Here is a 23,990-nt window from a genome sequence, read left to right on the forward strand (position 1 = left end):
GTATGCATGTAGGTGTGTGCAATAAATTTTTTATAAAAAAAATATCTAGGAGATTTTTGTGCCAATTTCAAACACGGTTAAGTTTAATTCTGATTTATTTATCAATTGTTTTGTCATTTTAAGTCATTTTTTCACAGACTCTTATTCCATTCATTTGATATTCCTTTGAAATAGTCAAACTGAAGTATGTACTAGATGTTTTTTGAATTTATTTTGTTAGTTCCTAGTATAATCAGCACCGGAGCTGTACTACGTCAATGAAAGAGATACTGGTCCCTCCTACCTCATCGTTTAACTCTTGCTGTGCGTAACGACCACCGTTAACTACAGGGGTTCCATAAATATGTAGATCTGCAGGCGGAGACGGAAGTCAAAGTTCGCCATCATGGGCCGGGACGGGGTCGTTTTTGGCCAAAAGCTGAGCGTTTTTCCCCAAGATTTTATTGTCAGATCTATAGAAATATTATATGCCGGACTCGTTTTCGTGTTTATTACTCGTGAAATATGAACTCCGAATAGAGAGAATTTAACTTCTTTTATAATACCAAGCGAAAGGTCGCAATTAGGAGATAGAAATATGGCTGAATAAAAAACAGCTTGTTTTTTATTAAAATAGATTAGAATGTCATCATTGATTTATACCAAAAGTCAATAAAAATTGCTGTTTTAAATTAATCCTCCACCACGCGCACCGTTAGAAAAAATGTAACATTTTTAAATATTCTGCCATAATTTTCGAAATATTGCTTCTTTTGGTTTCTGCAACCAGGAATACTCCTATGATGACTTCTATAAGACTATGTTAAATAATGGTGGAAGTACCTATTATCTTATAGCCAACAGCAGTTGTCAGTTCAAATCTAACACGCAAGCGATCGCGTTCGTCGGAGCATTAAGAACTTAAGCAAAGTTATAATATTATGATAAAAGGAAAGATTTTTAGTGAAATACCTATAGATTGTTGAACATCCGTTATTATAAGCGGTATTTTGGTTTATTGTAGGTAAATATGAAAAAGAAAATGAAAAACGAGTTACTAAAATTGTATGAAGAGATAGACAGCGATGTGGAACCACTAGATTCTGATAAGGACTTAAGTGATGTTCGTTCTAAACACGGTATCCGCAATACAGATTCTAAGCAGTCCACACAAGATCTACCCAGTGATCCTGAAGATGCCATGGAAGAAAGCAGCCAAGATGATGTTTATCCTTGATTTTATGGTAAAGATAAAACACCATGGTTGAAACATAAGAAACACACTCCCAAAGGTAAGACCAAAGCTTGTAATATTGTTACGAACTTACCTAGGGTAAAAGCAAAAGCAAAAGGCGCCAAAACCATATTAGAATGCTGGAACTTGTTTTTCTCGGACGCTATGAATAATAATATTGTAAAATATACAAATTAAAAACTGGATATGACGAGAGTGTTTTATACTCACCCTAGGGATTGTCCTGCTGTTGACTACGAGAAAATGCAAGCATTTATTGGACTTTTGTTCCTTGCTAGGGTAAAGAAAGCGCAACATACAAATACTGATGAGCTCTGGAAATTAGATGGCACAGCTCCAGATATTTTTGCAGCTACTATGTCGAAGAAAAGATTTTACCAAATAATTCAAGCTGTATGATTTGACGACGCCACTAAGAGGAAAGAAAATTTGGCAGTTGATAATCTTGCATCCATTTGAGAAATATATGAAATGTTTGTCAATAAATGTTTATCTACATACACTCCTGGATTCTATGTGACCATAGATGTAATATTGGAAGCGTTAATAATCCCACCGCTGTCACCACTCTAATAATTTATGGTGGATAACTCCAATAATTTAGGATTGATGCTGTAAATATAAACCTAATAAACCACTCTAATAAATGCTGCCACCATTGTAGAAGACGTCGGTCTTAATATCCTTAACAATTCATCTACAATTCTTAGGGGATACTTATCCCTGCGAGCGGGGCAAGGCTTACTGGTTCCACTAGTCTGGACTAACTAGTTCCGCCCTCGCGGATTTACAAGAGGGTAGGGAGATTTTTCTTTTGGAAGGAAGGGGATTAAGGACTTCTCGGTCTCAGGTCCTGCAAAGAGTGAGAGGCTATGGGCTTACGTTAGAAGCCGAAGCACTGCATAAGCGGAAATGTGTATCTCTTTTAGTCTCTACCTGTAACGGCCGGGAATAACAAAAAAACAAATTTCGAGTTTACAATGTATTAAATAGACTGTACACTACAAAATATCAGTTATGACCAATAATGTTTCGATCAGGTGCGAAGGGAGACGAGAAGAGACAAAGCAAAGAATTAAAGGGCGGACAATTCCGTATCATTAGGTATACCTTGGGTTAGTATATAAATCTTAGTTACCTTCGCGTATTTAGGCTCTAGCTAGTGAATACGCCTCCAGTCCTACAGGGATTCGAGATCCGTCAGTTTTTGAGAAGTCAAAAGGGCGCGCTGTCGCTAACCTTCGAATCTCCAGATACCGGCACTTATACGTCACACTATCCCGTCGAGTTAAATAGCGCGCTCACTGGCTGCGTATCGTCCGATCACGCACTTCTTTCGTGGAGCGCTCTAGAGTGCCAACTTCCCACTAGTCCCCGCTGGCCCGCTTGTTCGGTTTTTTATCAGCCCGTATTCTCAATTTTCAGTCGTAGTACCAAGGTCGCGTTATTGTTTTTTTTTGCTGACTGGGTCCCCGTGTTATTTTTCAGCGGAGGTCTATGTTTTTGAAACGTGATTTAAACAACCGTGGTGGCATGATATTTGAGACTCGTGTAATACATTTAAACTGGGTCGAGTTTTCAATCTTTGTTTAATGTAAAATGTTTACATTAAATATGTTACCTACTAGCTATGAATTTATTTGTTCTTTAATCAATTTGGTATATGTAATAATTACTTAAATAATTATTACTCTTTACTAGGCTAATTATCCCTTAATTTTTCCTTCTTTATTTCCTTGCTATGTTTACATTACAGTAGTCGATGCAAATTTAGGCAGTATATAGCCAATAAGCCAGCGAAATACGATGTCAATATTTATGCCTCGGTGGACGCTAGAACATTTTTCACACAAAATCTCGAAATTTACCCCGGCAAACAACCTGAAGGCTACCCAACGATGCATCTAGTGTAGTAAAAAGACTTATACGACCCATAAGCGGAACCGTTTAAAATGTAACTACGGATAATTACTTTTCCTCTGTACCGTTAGCCAACTCTTTATTGAACGATCATTGCTTGACAACGATAGGTACTTTGCGTCAAAACAAACAACAAATTCCCCCTGAGTTGACAAACGTAAAAGGAAGACCTTTATGTAGTAGCATGTTTGCATATGGTGACGATGAAAACAAGTGTGTACTTGTATCATATGTGCCAAAAAATAAAATAAGAATGTACTACTACTTTCAATACTACACAGCGATGGTTTCATTGATGAAAATCCCAAAGAGCATACCATGAAGCCAGAGATTATTACTGATTACAACCTCACAAAAGGCGGAGTGGATGTTGTTGATAAAATGAAGGCAAAATACTCGGTGACTCTATTTAGCAGTCGCTGGCCGTTTACAACAATAAAAATAATTTACAACAATAACACTAGTATTGTAACATCTCGAAAAAGCTACATTGCGGAGCTTGGCAAGCAACTCTTAATGTCCCATCTTCAACAACGTTCCAATATCCCAAATCTGAGAAAAGCCATCAGTTTCTCAATGGGCAACTCCAACTATAAAACCAAGATGTTCTTTTTGCCCTGTCAGGAAGAACAGGTTTACCTAACATTATTGTACTAACTGTAAGTCACCAATATGTAAAGAGCACACTGCTTTAACAAATTTTACTTGCCACCACTGCCTAGAAAAAGAAGAAATCTCCTGCATACTCCCCTTAAAATTTTTCTGTGCGCTTAGATTTTGTTGTTTCTTTTTTATGAAAAATGCTTTCAGAACAAGAAAGTAACGTGTTTTATTACAAAATGTCAAGTAGTTTAGGAGATAATGCAAAAAAAAAACAATTTTTATTTTGTAACTTCAAAGGGCTGTAACTTTTTTTGTGTACGCTTTTGTACTAAGGTAAGTTGGATTCAATCAACTTATTTTTTTCCCCGAAATGCGTGATTTAATTTATGACATAACTTTTTAAAACACCCTGTATATATTACAATAGGTATAATTTCATAATTAGATATACAAGTATACATTTAGTATTACCAATAAAACATACCTGCTAATCATCGTCTGTAATGTATGTATATGTATAAGCTGGTGTGATTATACGAGTATTAAAAGGAGATATGCAAGTAGGAGTCAATCACGTCTAAAATATCCCCGAAATGTGTCTTTTACAAGCACTAAAAGATAATTAGCCGTATACCGAAGGACAAAATTAAAATTTGACTGAAATAACTTGTAATGAAGTAGGAGCTCGAGCCATAGTTGCTTGCAATTTCCTGTAAGAAAATGAGAAAATCTGTCTGAGACATTAAAAGCCAAAATAATTGCCGAACTCTGTTGAAGTTTAGCAAAGGAGAGAGCAGCACTGAAGTAAAGTGAGTGGCTGTCTGCATAAAGATAAGCCAACATGCGTCCTCAAGTTGATTAGAGTTTAGAACGGCGACAAGTATCCGCCATACTGCCTGAGTGATTTCCTCTCAGCTGCAACTTAACAACTCAGCTTCGTACTTACACTCGATCCATTAGTTTAGACGATATGTGCACTCCCATATATTGCACTGGAAAGCTAACTTTCAACCGTTTGATATATATATAACGAGGTATACGGCCTTCGTCGTGCTAATAGTTATATGTTATATCATTTGTTCATATTTAATATCGAGATCCTTGTCACTGCTAACGGGAAATTAAGTCATACTAAAGGATAGTGCAATATATAATATGTGGTAGAAAGCATATAACAGGAGTCAAGCAATATACGAGGGGCAGTTAAAATCTATATTTACATAATGTTATAATATAATACCAAAAATATTTTGTTTTACTGGACTCGTATGTGTGGGAATTAGTGGACCTACCAACGGATTCGAATTATCGTTATTGAAAGTTGAGGAGCGTCCACACACAACTGCACATGTCCACTTAAAGTAGTTTTGAAATATGTTACAAAAACTGTTTGCACAATGGAAAGTAATTTTTGTTTGACGAAAATGTCAGTAAGTATACTTACGTGCACACTGATTTAAATACAGTTGTAATTACTTTTTTTTGTTTGATAAGGAATGAAAAATAGTTATTTTTAATTTGGACATGTGTGGTTTTGCTCAGACAGTATGGACATGTGCAGTTTTGACTGGACTGAGTGACGGACATGTGTCATTTTGAACAGTTTATTGGTGAAATATACGAAATCGTTATTAGTATGCAGAAAATCAAAGAAAAATAAATCATTTTACATTACAAAAATAAACAATAAACTTCAATATTTATATGTGAAACTTTCCGCTGTCTACTTCCAAGCATTCGCATGTCTTTTCTTCATCGACCTCTATTGTAAATGATTCTTCAAAAGTGTGTTTATAATAAACCAATTGCTCTTTCGTTTGATCTCGGTTTAGCCTAGGTAACTACGCAGGAAATAAAATAAGAATCTTTCCACTTAGGCTGGTGGGGAAAATGTGTACTAGCGAGAGAAGGAATTTTTTCGTCGGGAAATTTGATGTCGGTTAGGGTACGATAAAGTACGTGGAGTCCTGCTCAGGCTTTGTCTGTTTTTAGTTTTTGTCGCAATTGGACACGTTGAATGTAAGAAAGATGGGAAAATCGGTAATGTAGTGCAAGTACAACAGATACGTAAGAAAATAAAGTGATAAGTTTTAATTCAGATGAAAATGAGTTAGTAAAGTCTACAGCAATATTATGTAAGTTAAAATTAATAACTTGACTGAATGTTAAAGATAAGATCGCGAAATGTCTTCTTTCTGAACAACCGAAGAAATACACTTGTTAACTTGTATTGCCTGTAGTATAGTGCAGTGCAGTGAAATTTTTCTGTAGTGTATGCATTTTTTATTGTGTCTGGTATCCCCTAATAATCTTTGTTTGTAAATATAATCTAACAGTTTGCATGTAAGTGCTCCGGTGATCCAAGGGAATTGTTGTGCCCTTTTGTTAAGTTAATTAATATGTAAAAAGATTTTTATAGATAATAATTATTTTTTATGGATAATAATTATATTTTACTGCCTATAATATCACAATAGTATACTATATCTGACGTATAACCATTATAACTTAACTATTTTTGTTAAATTTTACTATTTAAATTCATTTCGCAGCTTTACCCAATTAGGGGGTATTTCACTTAATTTTAAAACTATTTACTTAATACCTAAATTATCTAAATTTGTATTTTGGTCTTTTTGCTGTCTGTTTTATTTTATTTATGTTGAGTTGGCTGATTTGTTAACATTTCATAATACGTTTATCTGTCTGAACTTGAGTAATAAAAATTGTTAATTTGTAGCCATTATTTGTTTAATGCTCTTATATGATGTTCCTTTCTTCTGGTAACTAATAAGAAGGTAAATCTGATCTGAAATATAAAGAGATATTATAATTGTGTTTGCTTTTTTTACTAGGTATGCATATTTTTTATACTTTTTAAACCAATCTTCTCAAAGGTCAAGTTTCGAGTTTTCTTCGTCTCTCAAAAAAAAACTAGGTCGCTCGCTTTATTTTCCCCTTTCGTTTAGTACCAAATTCCTCATTTTCATTGGTACATTTCAATTACCTCATTTTTTTTTAAATATACCCTCATACCAAATCTATTGACCCACGTCCCAAAGCTCACCGTTGTGTCCTTCAAAATATTTGAGTGTCGGTTTGCAAGGTAAACTAATTTGCATCTGGATTTTCTTCTTCTCTTTTCATCCCCCACTTCCCATTCAGGCAAGTTACGATACAGCACTAGTACTAGAATTAAAATTTATCATTTTTAAAATAGAAGTATTAAAAAGCCCCTTTTTTGAGTGTAACAACACTCAGAGGGAGATTTAAAACACATATTTTTCAAATACATCAAGCACATGGACTCATCCAAAGAGTTATTATCTAAATTGTACACTCGCGATCATAAAATCCGGGTCACCTTGAAAATTTCAAGTTTCTGGAATATTTTTTCCTCTGGTGCAGTAATAACCTTTTTTTAGGCTAACGTATTTTTTATTTGTCATCAATGTTAGTTTTGAAAGAAAAAAACGGTATTTTATTGTTGTTATTGAAAAAGCAAACCAAATTGTTGATAAAACAGGCATACGAAAAAATGAAAAATACAGAACGTGGTAAAATGTCAGTGAAATTTCAATGACTAATATCGTGTATTACCTCCACTTGCTCTAATGACCTCTTTGAGACGACGGGGCATACTCTCAATTTTTCTCCGGATTACATGTTGTGGTATGTTATTCCACCCTCTTACTAACAGATCCTTAGGCTCCTGTCCGTTAGGAGGAGATGTTAGGGGTTAATACGTTTTTTTCAAATCGTCCCAGATATGTTCGATGGAATTCAGGTCCGGAGACCTAGCTGGCCAGGGTAACCTCGTAATTTTAACCTCGTCCAAGTATTACATACTCATCGTGGCAACGTGTGTTCGCGCGTTGTTCTGCATAAAAACGACGTTTTCTCCAAGCCTTGCCATGGTATGCATAACATTTTCTTCCAGAATCTCCGTAATGCCCCTCGTGCAGTTAAGAACCCATTTTCGATGAAGGGTAATTCTGTGCGGAAGTCGGAAGATACACTTCCCCAAGCCATGACCGAGCCTCCACCAAATGGCATTCTTGGGGCAATGCAAGCTTGTGAAAATCGTTCACCGGCTCTCCTCCAAACTCTTACACGTCCATCGGATCCAGTTATGCAAAAACGGGATTCATCTAAGAATAACTCTTTGCTCCAATCTTTAATTCCCCAATGCGCGTATTGTCGAGCAAAAGCTAGTCGTGCAGCTCGATGCGCCAGGCGAAGTGGCGGTCTTCTAGCCATTACCCGAGAAGATAGTCCAAAAGAACGAAATCTTCTCCTAAATGTTGCAACGCTTACATTGCGATTTCTTACTTCCTGTAGACGATTTCGATGCATAATCGTAGTTGAGGTCCGGTTTCGTAAAGCCTGAAACACAAGAAAACGGTCATCTCGTACCGTGGTCATTTTTCTTCGTCCAGAGCCAGGTCGTCTGGATAGCAAACCCTTCTCCTGGAAGCGTTGAAGCACTCGTTGGACCGTAGAAAGACTTACGCCAACAGTTCTTGCGACTTGCCGTTGAGTGTGACCGTCTTTCACAAGCGCAACAATTTGTGCCGTTTCAACAAGTCAAGGGTATTTTTGGCAAAAAATAAACAATAATAAACACTAATAATGGCACTAATAAACACTAATGGTGGCAATAATAAACGTTTGATCGTTGCGTTTGAACAGAAAGTCGAAGCACAAATGAGACATTTAAAACAAGCGGCAGTTACAGGTACCGTTCATTTTGAGAAGTGTGCGCTTTCTCGCGAAATCGACACTATTTAAATTCTTTGTTGCAAAGGAAACCGCTAAGCCGACAACAATTCCCAGAAACATGCATTAGTAGTTTGTATTTGTGTTACTATTATTTTAGATAAAGCTCGTTAAAAATGAAATATCGGTGATTTTTCACTGGGTGACCTGGATTTTATGATCGCGAGTGTATAAACTAAACATTGCGGATCCAGTTAATAAATATTGTTTAATAATCCCCAATAATTTGCTTCATTTAACAAATCAGTATATGATCTAATAATCTAATTTCCCAGAGAAACAAAAAATAAATATTCAGCATAAAAAGCTTAAATATTTTTAAAGTAGTCAGTTATATTTCAATACATTTAATTTTAAGTTAGCAATATTTCATCAACACAATCTATAGCTAATGAGCCAGTTCATTAACCAAAGCTCTCACCACACGCATAAAAATTAATATAGTTGTGGACTTCCTTTAATACTCAAATAGAAACTCATATAAAGCTGACATAAATTTTGCTATCAAAGTATAGTATATTTAATCATTTAGTTGTAGGATATCTAAAGCTGTAATTACCCAGGATTAAGAAGTTGCTAGTATATCTTCACCACCGTCTACTTGCTTTCTCCTAAAGACAGTAATCGAGTGCAAACCATGATAATAATTCGAAGTTAATCTCAAATCATTCCTACCATCATTCCAAGACTACTTTTAACTCAATCTCCGAAGGACCGTGTAAAGGACCGTAGAAAGCGAAATCGAGATAATTATCACAGATAATTACAAATTGCTGGCGACAATGTGCTTGGCTCGCCCAAAAGGTTCGGATATCTTGCTCTCGCCTCCTTTGCTTGCCCCTTTCCCTTCTCTACACCCTTCACAAGCATCGTGGTAAAGAGTCGGATCTGCCAAAAAATGTTTATATATCAACAAAAAACAAATAAACCATATGGTTTTGTCTACGCCTAAAAACAACTAGTGATTTGAATATATGTATAATAGAAGAGATAATAAAACGCAAGAGATAAAGAAATATCTAAAAATATAACATGGTATTATTTGCTTCTAGCCTAAAAGTAAGAAAAACCTTTTAGTAATTTTCTTGTATATGTTATATTACAACTTTTTTTTGTTTAAAAAATAGTATTAGAATAACTGTGAACAAAATATTAAATTGAACAGGGTATAGGGTTGTTTTGAATGAAGCTTAAAGTAAATATTTATTTGTACACCAAGTTCCTTTATATGATATTTTAACATTTTCAAATAAATAAAACCAAAGGTTTTAACTTATACAGGGTGTCCCGGAAAATAGTGCGTTCCTTAACGATATGTGCAGATTGCAGCATTTAAAACAAAAAAGTCATAACATTTTTTTATGAAATTAACCGTTTTCAAAAATAAAATTATTAATTTTAATCCATTTGATTATTGTTCGCAGAAAAGGAAATACAACCGGCAACGTTGCGTTCCTTGTTATTCTTCGTTAATTACTGTAAATCAGCTATCATGAATCATCGATCGTTAGGCATAATATGTATTGATACTGATAACAGTGATAGAGAAAAAGCATGTATTTGTTTTTATTAAATATTTAATAACTAAAGTTTGAATACTGTTTTTACTTACATGGAAAATTATTATTACAATAAATGTTCGAAATGGCCACCATTTGCACAGATACACGCGTTTATTCGACGAATTCAGTTATTCTTTATATTATAAGTATGTAAATTATGTCTGATTATTTCAGCAGCATCAAAAATTCGTTGTCGCAATTGAGCTTCTGTTTTAATTTCATCCTGGTTGTCGTATACTAATGATTTTAGATGTCCTCAAAAATAAAAGTCCATAACATTGCATTCTGGTGTTCTGGGTGGCCACAGAACGTGTCCATTTCTACCTATCCAACAACGAGGAAAAGTGATGTCGAGGAAATCTTTAATATGTCTTGTAAAATGTGCTGGAGCCCCGTCATGAAGAAACCACATTTCAGAGCGTATTTGTAACGGAACGTCTTTAAGAAGTATCTGTAGAACATGCTGCAAAAAATTTAAATAGGATTCTCCATTCAATCTTCTGGGAAGTTCGTACGGTCCAATCAGACGATTACCAATAATCCCAGCCCATAAATTTATACTAAATTGTTTTTGAAAATTTGTCCTACGTATAGCATACGGGTTTTCATCACTCCACACGTGACAATTGTGAAAATTAAACACATTATTTCTCGTAAAACAAGCTTCATCTGCACACAACACTTTACACGGAAATTCGGGTTCTCTGACGATTTTGTTCTGAAACCATCTACAAAATCTTAATCTTCGAGGTAAATCCTTGGTGTAAATCTTGCACTCGTTGGTAATGGTAAGGATGTAACAGTTGTTCCGTAAATGTCTTGTGAACAATGTTTTTTGAAATGCCAACCATTCTAGCCACAGATCGAGTATTTACTCTTGGATTATTACTAACTATATCCAAAATCACATCTTCTGCATTTAGTCTACGGTTACTTCGTGTTCTACCGCTAGTTTTTTTAGGTATCACACAACCCGTCTCTAATAACCTTTGGGACACGTTCACAAAACTTCGGGCATTAGGATGTCGTCGTTCGGGAGAGCGTTCAACATAAAGTCTAACAGCCCTATTACTGTCACAGTGGGCTTCACCGTACGTAATTAACATATCGTGATACTTGCAAATCGAAAACATGACAATACTATTTTTTATTCTTGAGCTACGGGTAACTACAACTGTTTACAAAAATAATGTACCTTTTCTGTATCAAAATAAATTAAACCATCCCATTCTGCCCATACCTTTTGGAGCGCAACGTTGCCGGATGTAGTTGCTTTTCTGTAGACACTAATCAAATGGATTAAATTTAATATATATTTTTTTTTGAAAACGTTTGACTTTATAAAAAATGTTTTAAGACTTTTTTGTTTTAAATGCTACACTCAGCCCATACCTTTAAGGAACGCACTATTTTCCGGGACACCCTGTATATATCTATTGATTTTTAAGCTTATAGCACATTATGGTCGACAGATTACTTCGATAACTATCTGGAGTAGTCCATCTCTATTCGCAGCATCGGTAGCTTCTCGAAAGCAGGACGCTATTGATAATGCCATCGTTCGTATGTTCTGGAGTTATCCTTTTAAGAATTATAACACGTACCACGCGTCGGAGGTACGCTATTTCGTTACACTGCTCTTCTCTTAGAAATGAACGTCCCGATCAAGAACTTTACTTGAAGGCCCAGGATGATGGAATATACAGGACTCTCCAGTTCTGCCTACTCCCCTCAAAAAGAAATAAAAGTCTACTGTCTTTGAAGGACACGATCTCTTTGGGTTAATGCAACACACAGTAATTCTTACGCCGGTTTTTGGGAAGATTACTTAAGGCATGATTCTGACAATCTTCTAATTCAGATTTTTTAGTGCATTTCCTGTCTTTGGTAAAGGCAAATGTTTGATGTTAGAACTCGACATATATCTTTGTAGCTTACCTTGTCTGTACAAGACTTCCTAGTCATCAAATACAGCAAAGATCGAGAATCATCTTATAATCGCAGTACTCTTCCAACTCTAGTCAGCTGATTTTCTAACTCGACCACCCGATCGAACTTCTTCCATCATCTTTTAGTACCAAACAATTTCATTGGCTCCAGAAAGACCTAACTTATGGACTACATGCACTAATGTCTTGCCAAGAAGGTCTCTCAACTCGACGCATCCAATCCAATACTTTTTTTATACATGGATAATCTGCTTGAGCTTGAAGTTGTTGAAGCTGCCATTGACCGTTAATGACGGAACCCCTACTACGTCATAACGACTAATTTGGAATAACCCTATATCAACGATCGAAAAGAACTTTCTATATTTCTTCTCTATATAATTTATATAAATTAACAACAAGAGAAATCATAAGATTTCCTACCTGACGAAACTGAATGAAAATTATGTTTTATGTAAATCACTTTTAGTCTTTCCTATTTATTTTATATTTACAAAGGCCTACAAATAAAATTAAATTTCCGGAAAATCCCAACTGATATTTACAACTATTGTGTAAAATCGTTCTTGGAATCATTTAGTTAATCGATCCGCACTTTCACCATTACAAATAACTACTTGTTTTGAAACTTAATCCTAACCAAATACCTGCAATTTATTTTCTCCCTAAATTTTCTAAATAGAAATAAAAAATCCTAATAATGTATATATATATATATATATATATATATATATATATATATATATATATATATATATAAAATATTTCCTGACGCATCAATCCTCTATATTATACTGCTTATGTCCTTTACGTATTTACGAATACCGTCCTGTTGTTGGCCGCTTCCTCGTCTCTAGCAAAAGGAAATTGCAAAATCCATAAAGAGAATACTTAATTTGGATTTAATTAAGGGGGGAGATCGCCTGAATGGGTACACAAGAAATCCAGAGATTCGTTCGTTGGTATTTACGAAGAAATCATTAGATTCAAACTCCTGTTCAGCCGATGATTGTGGCTGGTTTTTGATGGTAAACAGTAAAGTGATTATAATTATGCCGAATTCGGTTTTCTGAAGTATTTGTTTTAATTGCAGGAAAAATCAAAATAAATTAAGAAATGGTCCAAAGCAAAATTTGAAGCTTTATGATTTTATAATAAATTTAAATTTTATTGTAATTTAATTATTTAATCTATAATAACATTAGATTATATGTAAGCAATGTTTTAAACGTTTAAGATAGTAATTTTAGAAATCAACGGATATTGCATTGTTTTATTTTATTTTATCATCTTTATAATAAATATTTCATAAAACCGATGAAAATTTGTTATGAGCAGTCTCATCAGCAGTATCTCCATTAGTGCGTAGGATATTAGAAATCAACTGGTTTTTTAATAAAAGATTATTTCTAGTATACGCGTACAAATAAATTTATAAACATTAAAATACTTATTGGACGATTGGTGCAGTCTAATGAACATTGAACCTGTCTACCTACAAGACTATCAATGGTTTAGATACTGGGTATAAATCTCTGTCTCTTCTACGGCACTACATCCCAAATTTAGCATTGGCCTCCTTTATTTTTTGCCTTCACCCTTGCTTATCTGTGGCTGATCTTCTTCATACACGGACTCCTAAGAGGGCTTGTGCGTCGCTGTCTACTGTGTCTTCACAGCGCTTTCTTGGCTTTTCAACCGATCTCCTTTCCTGCATTCTAGCATTCGGTACTCTTTGTGGTTGCCTATCCTCTCCCATTCTTATCTATATATCTATTCTATATTTCTACTCCAGGGGAATGTAAACTTTCCAACCGTTTTAATGTCATCTGTGTCAATTTCTTCTCTTCTGTATGAATATTTTTATTTTTTCTGTGTTAATTTCCATACCTAGCCTTTCTGTTTGTGTTTTTAGCTCTGTGTATGTTTCCTGTGCTCCTGTTAATGTTCTACTCATAGTAATATTATGATCAGCATTAGCGGCCAGTTGAACCGTTATGTTGGTCAGTATATTTCCTCATCCAGTTTGCATTTGCCTAACCGCATACTTCAGTGCCAGGTGAAAGAAAGTTAGAGCCTGCACATCTCCCTGCTGTATCCCTGCGAAATTTTGAAAAAGCCTGAGTTATATCTATTGTGGCTTTAATAAATCTAATTAGCTTATGTGGTATTGCCAATTCAGCCAATATATTGTAGAGTTTGTTCCTTTTGACTGAGTTGTATGCCTGTTTGGAGTCATCGACTCATTTGCTAGTCATCGAACCATGCTCATCTTCTCGCCTTTTTCTTGTTTCCCAGGGTGGACGCTGCCACTTTCAGTACTGCTGTTTTGATATTATTCAATTTGCCCTCTATGAAGTGCAATATTTTAGAGTCCTTAACTCATTTGCAACTACTTCGAATTTTGGTTTACATTCCTGAATCTTTAGTTTTTCCAGGTCCAGTTTGTTTGTTTTTTGTTGTCTTTCGTTTCTTTCTTTGTTAACTCTGCATCTAAATTTGGTTGTGTTCTTACATCTGAGATACTACTGGCTGCCCTTTTGTCTAGCTGCACATGGTCAATTTGATTGGTTGTGGTTCTATCTGGTGAAATCCATGTTATTTTGTGTATGTCTTTATGGCGTAAATACCAAAATCAAATATTTATTTGGTAATGAATATTTCAAAGACAAGCTCATTAACTGCCAATCCAAGCAAAGTCCAAAAAGGCAGAATGGGGTCAAATTTGGAGACCTTCGTGGCCATTGGACAGATCCCTTCTACCTATCCACCTATCTGAGAAAACGTTACTTAGGTAATTTCGTACCTCAATTCCGTAGTGTGGGGGAGCCCCATCCTGTTAGAACCACAAATCATTTCTATTTGGAAATGGCTTATTCAGCTGTGGCAACAGATAATCCTCAAGAAATTCCAGATAATGAGGATCAGTTAAAACAAAATATGTCACTATATAATAACGTAATTGTTTATAAAGCCGACCCAAACATTTACCTTCTCAAGATGATATTTCCTATATTATTTCATCTAGTGTGAATTTTCACTTGGTCAGTTTCGATATGTCTGGCGTTTTACATGACCATGAGCTTCAACTAAAATAAGTGCCCTTTCTATGGAACTCTGATCTATTACCTCGTTCCATAATAGTTTTCCAGAATTCGACTCTTCTATCAAAGTCATCATTTATACCACTTGTACCGATACCACCTCTCTTAGCACTCTAACTACAGCTGATTGGTAGACAATATTACGTAGTACGACCTTCCTAGTAATGGTATGAGGATTTTTTCGTCTACTTTAAAATGTGTAATGTATGTATGAGTTGTCAATATAAATGAGTTAAATTAAAATAAATTAGAAGAATTTTTTCACCAAGTAACAAAAAAACAAAATTTGTTTAATTTACTAATGTTTGTATTTTGAGAACGATTTCCGAAGTGGAAATTGAAACGTTAATAAACGTACTTTAACCTTTAATTGTGGCTTATTCCCATTTAAATATGAATAAGGTTTATACTAACGGTCTAATAAAAGTCAAATTGAACACGTTGTAAGCAATTTTAGAATGTATTTGTAAAAATTAAAATGTATGCACAGTGTGATTTATGGTTTATTATGAAATTAATTTATTATTTTTATTATAAATATTATGAAATATGAAAAAAAAAAAAAATGCCAAAGGACCCGGAGGAATACCAAACGAACTAATTAAAAACGGAACGGAAAAGTTATTCCGCATGCTACATAGAATGTTCGAAAGAGGACTAAATGGAGAAGAAATACCTGCGGAATGGACACAAGCATACATCACATCCGTACATAAGAAAGGAAACAGGAAAAAATGTGAAAACTATAGAGGAATTAGTATTATATCGTCGGTAGGTAGACTTTACGGGAAAATTATTAAAGAAAAACTAGAAACTGAAATAATAGGAAAAATTGGAGAAGACCAAGCAGGGTTCACAGTAGGAAAATCATGCCTAGATCATACGTACACATTAGAACAACTGATAGAGAAGAAAATGGCAAAAGGTAGACCGGTACATCTGGCCTTTGTTGATCTAAAGAAAGCATATGACTCAATACCTAGAGTCAAATTATGGGAAGCAATGAATGATCTCGGAATCCGACAAACACTAATAAAAGCAGTTAAAGCACTATACAAAGAAAACAAAGTAGCTATTAAATGTGGAAATAAAGCCTACAATCCATTTAAGACGACAAAAGGACTTCTACAAGGCTGTGCTATGTCCCCTACTCTGTTTAAAATATTCTTGGAAAAGACACTCAAACCGTGGAGGAGAAAGTGCGAAGGAATGGGCATACCAGTAAGAGACGAATACCTCTACACCTTAAGTTTTGCCGACGATCAAGTAGTCATCGCACAAGATGAAGAAGATCTCAGAAAGAAGATCTCAGAAGAATATAAAAACAACGGAATGGAAATAAACTTAAAGCAAACCGAATACCTAACAACAGAAAACAAGGATATGAGAAACCTAGAGATAGACGAGGGAAGACAAATAAATGGAACAGATAAATTCAAGTATTTATTAACCATAATATCGAACCAGGGAAAAATAGAGGAAGATATAAACAACAGACTGAGACAAACAAGAAACTGTATAAGACAACTAAACTCAGTGTTGTGGGATAAGAACATTACGATAAAGACAAAAAAGAGAATATATAACACCCTGACAAGAAGTATCCTGACATATGGGTCCAAAAACTGGACAATAAACAAGAGAAATGGAGGTAGAATAAGAGCAGTAGAAATGGAGTTCCTGAGGAAAAGCTGTAGACTTACAAAAAGAGACAGAATTAAAAACGCAGAGATTAAGCGGAGAATGGGAGTGCAATCAGACATAATCGACTATATAGAGGAGAAAAGACTATCCTGGTACGGCCACGTCAGAAGACCGGACAGAGGACGCTGGATAAACAAAATCACAGAATGGAGCCCGATTGGAAGAAGAAAGAGAGGAAGACCCCGAAGGTCATTCAGAGATGAAATCGACGAGGCTATGGAGAAAAGAACCCTGCGAAATGGAGACTGGAATGACAGGGAAAATTGGAGAAAACGGTTGAGTGAAGGAAGACAGTGAAAACTGTGGAAATCCTTAGTAGTAGTAGTATGAAATTAACACAAATATATTAATCTTCATTTCGACACACTACAGTGTGTCGCTTGGTCTAAAATACACTTAGATTAACGTCCGTAGTGAGAAGTAATAATGTTGACCATTGAAAAGATTTTAGCATAATTATGTTGTATTTGGTTTCCTTTCTGAATAAATAGACAACGTCGTTCAGTGAAAGACTAACCAAACTTATCCAGACCGAACGACGATTTCGTAATTAACTTATTTTAAGGAAATAAAAGATTACGTCCATGTTAAAAATTAACCTAAAATAGTAGTGTGACTATCGTTATTTATATATACTCTCATTTCAGCCCCCAATGCGTATCTCTTCATTAAGGGTGAAGTGAGAACAAATACTACAAAAAAGTCAAAATGATGACGTGGCTGGTCAGTGATGCAGAATGCCGCCAATCATCGGAACAAGCAGCAAAGTTTCTCGGTCGGAAATGTATGGGAGTTCGAACAGTAACTAATGAGGTCAGTTTTTGTGACGAAAAAAGGCATTGTATGCCCAAAGAAATATAATTCCAAGTCGGAAATTTTTTTAATAATTTTTTGAGTTGGCACGAAAGTTATGTGAAATGAATGTTTTAAGTTTAATTATGTTCGCTTTTAGGCCAGCGGCTTACCCTTATAAACAGAACATAAACCGACTATATTTTTGCATTTCTACCGTATCAAACCTTTTTTATTTGATTTTATATATTTTTAGGTTGAACGGTTTTTTTTTTATTTTTCCAAAGGGGCCAGAAATCGTTATTCACAAATACCTTATAGCAATAAAACAATTTCCCGAATTTTTTTAGGCGTATTTCACCAAAGTAAATACTTTTTCTATCTTGATAGTTTTTTAAAAAATTAAAAAATCCTTCTTTTTGAGTTATTTGCAATTTTTTAAATTGCAAAATAATAATATTTTGACAAGGATAAAAGTATTGTATCTTGCTCAAAACACGGAACCAAATATTTCGAAAATGTATTTTTAACAATCTTTCGCTGAATATGATAAAAAAAGTATACGGTCGTGGCCATATTAGAAATCTCTGTTTAACCTACAGAGTTTTATTGTTAAAACTATTTTTTTTTAAATTTTATCTTTACTTTAAGGAAAGATAAGGAAATGTGTCTTATTTAGCGACAAAAAATACTAAAATAATAATTTTTGCATTAGCTGTCAAAATATGTCATGTTCTTTTAAAAGGACAGCACTAAGAAGCAGTATATATTAAAAAGTAAAACTTTTTTAATACAAAAATAATTACAAAGTACGGAAATCCTTAAAACATTGTTTGTGGTTTAATGGTATTTTACATTTTTCACACAAAGATTTAATCTTTTTTTTGCAAAGTCCGCAACGAGATTGTTGTTCTTGATAAAGAATTAAATGGTTCATACCATCGCATCTTGAATGTAAGACTGTGTTGGGATTCCGTCTTGTTGGTATCTTTTTGCAGGTTTTCAGAAGCTATTTGCCTTCTAAATTCAAGCTGATCAACTGTTCTTCCATCTTTTCACCCCAATTGCCACGAGGTTTAAATAGCCATGTTAATTCCATATACTATTAGCGGAAAATACCATTTTTCCATCTTATAGAGATCCGGTAAAGACTAATGTTTTGGTCACAGCTGTCTACAACACCTATAAAAGAATTGTATTGCTTTATTATATTTGGTTGAAAAACAAAAATGTTTCTCTTCTCCTTATGGGAAAACCTTTTCACTAGGTGATGTGGTTTAATTATTAGGAATTATAACGACAGAATTGTCGTTCCAGCAACAAACCACAATTCCTTTGTATTTATTTAATCAGTAATCGTAAGTTCTCTTTTCTTTTTTTCATAGCTGTTGGAGCGAATAGGGGGCATTTGTGTAACGGCTAATAGGTTAAGGGCCTAATGAGCATATCTGAAAAAGTTTCCCAATAAAAAAAAAATAAAAAAAAGTAGTATTTTTCTATTCACCCTCCAAACGGGGTGAAAGGAAAGTGCTTTGTTTGCATTAGTTTGGCTTATACACCATTCTGGAGGTCAATAGCAACATTTAAAAATGTATTACTAATATGTGCAATTAATTTTTTTAGTAAAAAAATATAATAAACATACACATTTAAAATTTATATCGTTTATTAAGTATGAAAATATAAAAAAAAATATATGACTTTCTTACTTTAGGGAACACAAAAGACCCTGTTGCGTTGCATTAATTCTCACAGCATAACTTTTGTACTGTTATAACTATAGGATCAAAAAATTACATAATGTAGAAACAAATAAAAAAGTTTTAACTTAAATCTAAATCTTCTCCGTTAATTCTCGCAAGAGAATCTTCGTAAAAATAACAGATTGCATTAATTAAGATCATTTTGGTTGATGGGAAATTTAAGAATCTCCCTATTTGAACTGCTTGGCAGCTCGAAGTTATCAGATGGATGAATTTATCTGGTTTCGTGGGAAATCCATAAATAAATCCAAGGGATACTTGGTTTGGCGATGCCTTAAAAAAGTTCCGTAAATGTCATCGTTTTCATCAATGGTTTTTAACACTTTTCCAATACAAAACTTGAATCTTTCGCTTTTCCCAAAAGTGGTTGAAAACGGAACCAGTAGCCAATCTGATAGTTGAATAGATTCTTTCGAAACGGGATAAACCTGTTTAAAAATTCTACCTTTGTAGAAAACACTAGGAACAGGAACACTTTTTTCTGTTCACGTTTTTGATTTTTATCAATCTTGCTTAAAGGAGTATTTATCTCTTAATCATCTGATTCGACCTCCCCTTTACTTCTGTTAACGACCTCTTCATCTTCACTCGATTCATTCTCTTCTATATTTTTGTCGTTATGCGCATCTGAATCAAGTTATTCGTCTTCACTTTCTTCTTCTCTAAAGTCTTCTCCAGTTACACTTTTACCAGCTACTACGGCGACCTTCATTCTCTTTCGTCGTTGTGTAAGAGTATCAGAATACCTCACGGATTTCAACATATTAGCCACTATATTGCTAACATGTTCTTCTACTTCTTGAACATTGGTCAAATCTTTAGGACTTGATCACGGTCTAACGAGGTTATCCCACATTTTCTAAAACCAGATTAATATTTTTTGGTTGGTTGGGTCTAAAGCTGTCCATCAGCTCTCTAACAAAATGAGGAAAGCGATCTTTGGCTATGGTAGCCGCCCATCTTCCTTCATCTATTTTCCACTTTTTAAAAATTTTCCGCCATGCGTCGTTTAAAGGGCAAAAAGAAGCCACACCAAGGGGCTGGGGCATATGTATAGAATTTGACGGCAAAAAAATTAATGAGATATCATGTTCTAAGCACTCGGTGACAGTTTTGGGACTAAAATGGCTTAAGAGTTTGTCGCCGATTAGAATATTTTTCCTAGCAAGTCCTTAAATGCTGAAATTGCTAATTTGGTGACCCAATCACCGAAGCTAATTGCATTAAACCAGGCTCTAGGACTACGATTGGACCTCGCACCTTTTACCCCGCCAACTGTCCATGATTGGTAAATGTTTTGAGACTTATACACGATGTACGGAGGTATCACCTTGCCATTAACAGTTGCCGCAAACATGACGGACGTGCAGCTTTTGGAAGAGTTGCACACTCGTTCGGGGTTTACAATATTAGATGGCGGTATACCTTCTAGTTCTGCACCCAGGTGATCAAAATACACATTTAAAGTCTCGAGTGAAACCGCTGCTCAAGTTCGTTTAATGTTTTAACAAAGCCGTGTTCGTAGTCGCTTCAAAAACCCATGTACAAAATCTTTTCTCGGTAAGTTGTTGCTAAACTTAGGTATGTTTTTACAATTAAGATCTAAGATCGTATTTATCTAGGGGATAGCTCCAATCAGCACAGGTTATCAATTGTATCAGTATAACTTCCTTTTTCAACTTTATTAGTGTAGTTTGTCCTCCAGGTGTCTTTAAGTTAGGGTTTTTGTGGTGCCTATAGAGCACTGAATAGTTAATTTCATGTACTTTGCTTGCCTTCCTATAAGACATTCCATTTCTTATGTCGTTTAGGGCCCTTTCAAGAGCCTCACGATTGGTTTTTTTGTAAAATTTGGACCTTGGATTATGTGAATAGTCTCGTGGCATGGTTAATCTGAAAGCAAAATAAAAAATACTGGAGAAAAAAAGAAATCGGGTGAGTGGAAACACAACAGTGGGTGAAAACACAACAGTAGGTTTTTACAAAACAACATTCAAATCAAATTACTGGTATGTTATGATAAATTTGCCAAGTATTTATGTTAAGTATACACCCTAAGCTATATTATGACTAATTATCTATTTATTTAATGTATTTTTTCTTACCTTCTTACAAAAAGTTATATCAGCTCTTTGAAACGTGGCAAAATAAGCTGTTCAACTGAAATTGCTGTTGTCCAGTATTGCCATCTCTTAAAAATACAAAATCCACTAGATTGGCGTTTTTTATCATTTGGTGAGTTTATGTTCCTCAATAGTTACTTCCCGGATTAAATTTAAACAACTTCTAAACAACAAGTTTCTATTCACCCTCCAGTTTCTTTTCACCCTGGTTTACGGTAGTATTTATGGATGGACTAAAAACACAGAGACATAAACTCTCATAATTATATTCACAGTAGAAAAGAATTGTTTTAATTGCACCTATATTTGAAATAAATGAACGCTACTTAAATCCTTAATATTTGATGTTGAGCAAAAGCAATATTTTTATTAATTTATATTAACAGTAAAACACCAACCGTACTCAAATTCAAACCGCAATAATACGTTTTGTTTCCATTGTTTAATGGATTTGGTAATCAGTAATCACGTGTATATATAATCAGGCAACCGAGAACACACGTTGTTGTATAATACGGATTTAACGCTAAAGGCCAAGGCGATTCCTTGTGTCCTATTCTAAATGCGACAATGAGCACCGCGTAACTAGAGCAGTCATTACAAAGCCAAAGTTTCGTGTTTCTTGCACCATCGTTTCGGCTTGGTTGAACTATTATTTCCATTTGCCAGGAATGGACTCACCATATTAATTCAAGTCGATCTACAAAACGCACTGTAAGTTATTTTAACACAATAACATTTTAAATTCAACTTTTTTTGCTGTTATAGTCAGTTATAGTTTCTAGTCTTTCTATATACTTCTTTTTTTTTCCTTACAGTGCATTTCTTCTACAGTTATACCCATAAAAAAATATTTTAAAATTACATTGTACATAAGCATGACAACAAGGTTTTCGCAGTGGAAGATTGTGTACAGTGCAATATTCGTTGAAAAGCAAATTACTGAGAAATCACTAGAGTATAATAGACCAGCATTTCTGTGTCTGATTGACCTAAAGAAAGCGTTTGTGTAAGACTCGAAGATGTAATCCATCTTCTGTATAATAGTGAAGCTCCCCTAAATATTATGAAAACTATTAAAAATGTCTACCAAAACAATAAAATGGAAGTTACAATAAATAGAAAACTTACAGATCCTATAGAAATACTCAGCGGAATAAGACAAGGGGATCCATTGAGCCCCATGATCTTCAATTTGATCATGGATGAAATCATCAAAAGCGGTAACAAAGGAAGAGGATACAGAATGGGAAACAAAGAAATCAAAACACTCTGTTACGCAGACGATGCAATATTGATAGCCCAAGATGAAGATAGTCTGCAAATACTGGTCCACAGATTTAACATAAGAGCAAAAGAATTTAATATGACAATCTCATTTTAGAAAACTAAGACAATATTAGTCAGCAAAGAAACAACCACATGTAAAATAGAAATTGATGGCTTAAGTATTGAACAAGTAATGGAAATAAAATACCTGGAAATTTTACTGTCTGGCTATGGAGACCTGAACAAAGAAGTGAGTGATCAAGTACTCGTACAGACTATATCGGAATAAAAGGAAAAAGACAGTTAATATTTGATTTCACGTATAGTGCGTCTGTATATCCGCTTATACGTATTGCCCCCTAAAAGGGCTCTTCAGCCATTCCCCATGTCTCTATTAACATCTTTATTAACGTCTGGTTTGCCTTTCAATTTTTAGAAGGCACAGATTAAAGCAAAAATCTTAATTTGGTTTCGAAAATTAGTTTACGGATTTTAATATCAGATGTCGCTATTTGCGTCCATACTAGGCCATGTTAGAGTTACTTCCTAAGACAAAAGAGATTTATTTTCACGTTCAGAGCAACTGTGAATAGCCGTTCGGAAGAGCCCTTTTAGGGCGAAATATGAAATACAGACGCACTATAGATGAAATCAAATCTTAACTGTCTATAATCAAACCCTCAGTTTCACAAATAATATCAGATTTTTAGGTACGATTTTCGACCAAAGCTCTCCTAGAAAAAACATACAGAAGAACTTAAAAAATCATGCCAAGAAAGACTAAATTTTATGAAAACTATTTCCAGCAAAATTTGGGGAGCAGATCAAAATACACTGTTACATGTATATAAATCCTTAGTTAGATTTAAACTCGACTATGGTGTGATAGTTTATTCACCAAGCAAAGTATCAGTATTGAAAACATTATAAATGTTTGCTGCTCTACGAATAGCTACAGGTGCGTTTCGAACGACACCAGTTGAAAGTTTACAATGCTTAACAGGAGAACCACCACTAAGTTTACGATGCAAATACCTTTCTCTCTCATATGCTTCTAAAATAGCTAGTAATAAAGAACACCCTACTTATACCAATACGTTTACAGATTGATTTTAAGACACTTTCTGTACAACAAGACTAGATCCACTATTTTACAAAATAGTTAGAAGAAACCTTCATGACCTACAT

This window comes from Diabrotica undecimpunctata, chromosome 7, assembly GCF_040954645.1.
Source record: "Diabrotica undecimpunctata isolate CICGRU chromosome 7, icDiaUnde3, whole genome shotgun sequence".
NCBI classification, from domain to species: Eukaryota; Metazoa; Arthropoda; class Insecta; order Coleoptera; family Chrysomelidae; genus Diabrotica; species Diabrotica undecimpunctata.